General features: G+C 42.4%; 1 protein-coding gene across 1 annotated transcript in view; it reads left to right on the forward strand.

The window, feature by feature from the left end:
* TMEM45B (transmembrane protein 45B) overlaps positions 1–6,366 on the forward strand; it is a 50,420-nt gene that overhangs the window by 23,094 nt on the left and 20,960 nt on the right. The gene's annotated exons all lie outside the window — the stretch shown is intronic.

Raw genomic sequence — 6,366 nt, forward strand, 5'->3', positions numbered from 1 at the left:
CCACCTTAGGTGTACGTGGCTGGCGCCTTAGCCAGTTGAGCTATAGGCGCTGAGCCTGTATCTTTATTCTTAACACGAAAACCTTTTTCCCCAAAATCATTAGGCAAAATTAATACTCCAAGATTGTGTACCATATGTGTCCTGTGATTTCAAATATCCTTTACTAGGACAGGACTCATCCTGTCCATCCAATAGTCAACGAGGCATAGTACTAGACATGAAAAGACTCATCTAGCTCTAAGAATTGTATGAAAAGAACAATGGTAGTAGCAACCTTGCAAATGGCTAGATCTAAGAGATGGTGTTCTCATTATTCAGGATTAAGGTTAAGTTGCATCAGTTCACTTTGGTTCCCAAACTACTATTATATACCAAGCTTGTGGTAAGTCATGAGAAGTTTACAATGTAAAAGATAAGATCTTTGCTCTTGAAGACTCTGCAGGCTCATGGGCAAGACATATATAATTATATAATTTTAATATGACTCGGTGAGTGATAAAGATCAAGTTACCTATGCGATCCTTCAGTAACACAGAGGTGGCGTGCTCAGCCCAGCCTGGAGGTTCACAGAAGGCTATCTAAAGGAGGTAAGGCCCAAGTACTGAAAACTAAGTAAAGGTGAAGAGAAAGAAAAAGAACATGCAAGGTAGATGGAATTTCATGAGCAAGAGTCCACTGTCAAATTCATGGTGAGGAGAAACAGAGATAGGGCTGGAGAGGAGACAAGTGTTGAATGCACACAGTGTGAGAGCGTGTGGACCACCTCTTTAGTGTGGGGTTAGCTAACAGAATATTGTACACTCCACAGAAGTATAGTCAGACAAGTTTGAAGGTAGATGACCCTGGCTATAGGGTAGAAGAAGGACCTCTGGACAGCAAGACTGGGGCATTGCATTGGTCCGAGTCAATCAAGGAGAGCCGAAATGAGGTTGTCCAGGAAGAGACAGATTTGTGGGGGGAGCAAAATAAGCAGAATTTTGGGACTTTTGGGAAATTGGGACACTGCTGAGAATGGTAAGGGAAGGACAGAGTCCAGGATGATACCAAGGACTCTGAGTGAATGGATGTTAAGCCATTACCTTAGTTTGGGATGTGGGAAGAGAAGCCAATTTGGTGAGGAAAGACGACGATGAATTCAGCTTTGGGCATGAAATTCCAAAGGTTGACTCTGAGGTGTCTAATAAATACGTATATATTTGCCTAACCAGAAGGTTGGTAGATATATTGTTCTGAAACTTAGAGACAAGGTCTGGGCCAGAAATAAAGTTATGAGAGTTTTCATTATGCAAGTGGTGATCAAACCATGGGTGTGTGTGAGTCTTGCAAAAGAAAGAGGAAATGGATGTAAGAGCTTGCACAGGACAAGAATGGCTGCTGAGTGAAGCGAGGGCCCGGCATCCACCCTGCTTAGTAATGTTAAGTGCACAGCAAGTTCTCTGTTAGCAGATGCTGAGGGAAGGAAGGAAGGAATCTATAGTTCTGTGCACTTTTTTCTATGAATTGGAGAAGGCAGAGAGCCCACCCATTGGTGTGTTCCTTAGAGGCCTGGCAGCTTAGAAATCTGCCTCCATAACTTTGGAGAGAACTCTAGATTCTTAGTGCCCTGGAGTCTCCAGAAAGTGAATTCTGAACTAAATGTATTATTTGGCTTGCTGAGTTGAAAATAATGTTCATTACTGAAAAATATGTAAGTTCTTTTCCTTGTTGATTGAAAAATAAGCCAATCTTTAAAGTCCCAGAGATACTTCTTCAATTCTAATGTGTCCTGAGATGGCAACTGGGAACCACTTCTTTGTGGGTGGTGCCCATCACCAGAGTTGCCCCCTTATCAGGACTGAACTTTTATAACTCCTGCATTTCCTTTTTGTGACATATTAATGAGGACCAAAGATAATGAATAAATTATGACCCTGAGAGGTTATGTGTCTTGCTTATGAGTTCATTGCACACCTCAGGCTTGATCCCAGGTCTTCTGACTCAGAGGCCAGTGTATTTTTTTAGATATTGAGAAATTCAAGAACAGCCCAAGGAAGAGCGAGACCTCATCTCTACTAAAAATAGAAAAACTGAGACAAGAGCATCTCTTGAGCACAGGAGTTTGAGGTTGCTGTGGAACTCTACCCAAAGAATGCCATGGCACTCTACCCAGGGCAACTGGGTGAGACTGTCTGAGAGAGAGAGAGAGAGAGAATGTAATTTAGCCCAGATTTGTTCTTCAGTCTTTAATTCAGGATTCTAATAAGACCACCTAGTTTCCCAGACAGTTTGAAGAAAGGCACAAATCAAATGCCCCCTCTTCTCAGATTCTGGTGAGTTACTCATTTTCTATCTATGTGCCCAAGGATTACGATTAGTGTATCTCATGACGTTCACTCTTTCACAAGTGCCGTCATCTGTTGCTTAACGGTGAAGGTACATTCTGAGAAATGCATGGTTGGATAGCTGGACATAGTAGCCACACCTGTAGTCTCAGCTACTTTGGAGGCTGAGGCAGGAAGATCGGTTGAGCTCAGAAGGATTTTGAGTCCAGCCTGGGCAACACAGGAAGACCCTGTCTCTCTTTAAAAAAAAAAAAGTATCATTAGGCAATTTCTGGAACATTATCAAGTATGATTACACAAACCTAGATGGCGTACCCACTACACATCTAGGCTATGTGATACAACCTATTGCTCCTAGACTGCACACCTGTACTGCACATTACCGTACTGAACATTGTAGACACTTACAATGCAGTATTTTCTAAATTATCTAAACATAGGAAAGTATAATAAAAATATGGTATTATAACATATATATATAGAGATAGATTCTCACTCTGTCACCCTGGATAGAGTACGTGGCATCATAGCTCACAGCAACCTCAAACTCTTGGGCTCAAGCAGTTCTCCTGCTTCAGCCTCCAGAGTAGCTGGGACTACAAACACCTGCCATAATGCCTGGCTACTTTTTCTATTTTTGGCAGAGATGGGGTCTGGCTCTTGCTCAGGTTGGTCTTGAACTCCTGAACTCAAGCAATCTACCCATCTCGGCCTCCTAGAGTGCTAGCATTACAGGTGTGAGCCACCACACCCAGCCCAGTATTATAATCTTATGGGACCAGCCTTGTATATGTGATCTGTCTTTGGCTAAAATGCCATTATATGGTGTACAGCTCTCTACTGGATTATAAATTCTTTTTTTTCTTTTTACTGGTAGGATCAACCAGCTAGATTATACATTCTTTACGGGTAGAGATCATTTCTTATTCATTTTATTATTTCTTTATACCCACCAGAAACTTGTATTTAATTGGCTCACATGAAAAGAGAGAGAGGGAGAGAATGAGCATGTGAGTAAGTGCATCTTCTGCTTAGAAACCAATCCAGGACCAGGTGTGGTGTTTCATGCCTATAATCCTAGCACTCTGGGAAGCCAAGGCAGGTGGATCCCTTGAGCTTAGGAATTCAAGATCAGCCTGAGAAAGACCCCCTCTCTACTAAAAACAGAAAAACGAGCTGTGTGTAGTGGTGGGTGCCTGTAGTTCCCAGATGTTTGGGAGGCTGAAGCAAGAAGATTGCTCAAGCTCAAGAGTTTGAGTCACACTCCATTGCAAAAAGGAAGAAAGAAACCAAACTGGCCTGGGAGGTAACTGAGCCCTGATTCATGGTAATTCCGTTCTATATCATGGTGAAATCAAGCTGGAACAAGGCTCGGAATCTTACTCTGGTCTTCCTCCTTCTGACCTTGTTGTTCCAAAGAACCTGTAGAGGAAATGACAGTGACTGCAGTGGCTGTCAAATGGTAAAGTGCTGCTGGCCTTCAGATCTACATAGGCCTGTCGAGCGAATGCAGAGCAGGGATGTACCTTGACTGAAACTCAGGACTATGGCAGAGTCACAGCAGCCTATGAGCAATAGAGGACTTCACGCTGCGCCCTGTGCCTCCCCTGCATTTTCTTACTAAGTAGCTCACAGAAAGGGAAAGGGTAATAACCTTGTTATTTGCAGGTTACAGAAAGCTGAGTCAGCCAAGGTTGGCTGTATTCCAAGGTAAAGTCAAGCCAGAAGCTACCTGAGTGTTCCTACCAGCAAATACAGGTTCATAATGTGTTAAAATCATGTTCTGGCTCGGCGCCTGTGGCTCAAGCGGCTAAGGCGCCAGCCACATACACCTAAGGTGGCGGGTTCGAATCCCCAGCCCAAGCCCGCCAAACAACAATGATGGCTGCAACCAAAAAATGGCCAGGCGTTGTGGCAGGCACCTGTGGTCCTAGCTACTTGGGAGGCTGAGACAGGAGACTCGCTTGAGGCTAGGAGTTGGAGGTTGCTGTGAGTGTGATGCCATGGCACTCTACCCAGGGGGATAGCTTGAGGCTCTGTCTCAAAAAAAAAAAAAAATCATGTTCTACAGTAAAATAATATGCTGTGATCACACCATGACCTACTTCCCTATGGACTGAATACACAAATTCATTGCCATTAAAAACTTTTCCAAGGCCAGTGCCTCCTCCAAATGATGATAAACTGTCAGTTTTCCCCTTTGGTGGCAGCTACTCACAGGCAAAGGACAGCTATCCTAATTCAACAAGTATACTTCTCCCAGGAGAGAAGCCCAGGTCTCTCCCATTCATTGTGGGAATAGGTATAAGAGCACCGGACTAGACTAGACAGGAAACTGACATTTATTAAACACTTATTCTGGATTCAGAATAAGCACGGAGATTCAGAGAGGTTAGAGAACTTGCTCAAAGCAGAACTAGGATTAAACAATCTGTCTCTCCGTACTTCAGGCTCTCTCTATTAAATGAATATATTTCCACTCAGGAAAGTTTGGGGACCTGTCACCTTCAGGAAAATCTAGGAAACAAGATGCCTTGGAACTAACTAATATAATACAGGACATAAGTCTTTCCTAACTCAGCCTCCCTCATGCCATGTGTGAGTTGGATTATATCCCTTCCCAGAGACTCTCAGGCATGTAGAACCACAAGGTCTGTCCAATTTTACCTTTAGCTATACACTCTTTTGGTCAGTCCTAACTAACACAATTTCAAAGTTTAATGCTTTCGACCCATGGAAGAGAATGATACCTCGTCTGTCTTGGTAAGGGGGAGGGGTGGTAAAGAGAATAACATTATCTAACTCAACTCCTACCATACAGACAATTGGCTGCAACTGCCTCTTAGCCTTTGTGCGTGCTATTTGCTCTGCCAGAAACTCCACCCATACTACCTGACTAACGCCTATGTGTTTTTCCAGGATGCTTTTGTGACATTACCCTCCATAATCTTTCTCCTATTTCCTCCAAGCTGAATAGTAATCCTCCCTTTATCTTCTTCATACTCAGTACACTCTAATAAAGTATTTACTACATGTATTATAATAGTTTAATTAATCGGTCTTCTGACTCACAGTTTGAGCTAGTTATAGGCAAGGTCCTTCTTTGGAGATTGATGAAATCTACTTTCAAGGGTAGAAGATTAGACCAGAGGCCAACAGAATTCAATTCAGGGAAAGAATAGTCTTTTCAACAAATGGCTGGGATGCGTAGATATTCACAGGGGAAAGAATGACGTTGGGCCCCTACCTCACATCATACACCAAAGCTAATCAAAATAAGTCACATATATAAATACAAGAGATAAAACTATAAAAATTTTTAGACCTCTAAGTGTTCTCCAAACATCTTTCCAAAGGGAATGTATTCGTTTGCATTCCCACCAGCAGTGCAGAAGTGTTCCTTTTTCTCCACATCCACGTCAGCATCTCTGGTTTTGGAATTTTGTGATGTGGGCTAATCTTACTGGAGTTAAATGATATCTCAAAGTAGTTTGATTTCCATTTCTCTGATGATTAATGATAATGAGCATTTTTTCATATATCTGTAGGCTGTGCACCTGTCTTCTTCAGAGAAGTTTCTCTTTAAGTCCCTTGCCCACCCTGAGATGGGATCACTTGTTCTTTTCTTGCTAATACGTTTGAGTTTTCTGTGGATTCTGGTTATTAAACCTTTGTCAGAGACATAACCTGCAAATATCTTCTCCCATTCTGAGGGCTGTCTGCTTGCTTTACTATGTTCTTGGCTGTGCAGAAGCTTTTTAGTTTGATCAGGTCCCAATAGTGTATTTTTGATGTTGCTTCAATTGCCTAGGGGGTCCTCCTCGTAAAATATTCGCCCAGGCCGATTTTTTCAAGAGTTTTCCCTGCACTTTCTTCTAGTATTTTTATAGTTTCACATCTTAAGTTTAAATCTTTAATCCAGTGAGAGTCTATCTTACTTAATGGTAAAAGGTATGGGTCCAGTTTCAGTCTTCTACAGGTTGCCAGCCAGTTCACCCAGCACCATTTGTTAAATAGGGAATCTTTTCCCCACTCAATGTTTTTA

The sequence above is a fragment of the Otolemur garnettii genome, unplaced genomic scaffold (assembly GCF_000181295.1).
Source record: "Otolemur garnettii isolate 467f Iridium unplaced genomic scaffold, OtoGar3 scaffold00097, whole genome shotgun sequence".
NCBI lineage: Eukaryota > Metazoa > Chordata > Mammalia > Primates > Galagidae > Otolemur > Otolemur garnettii.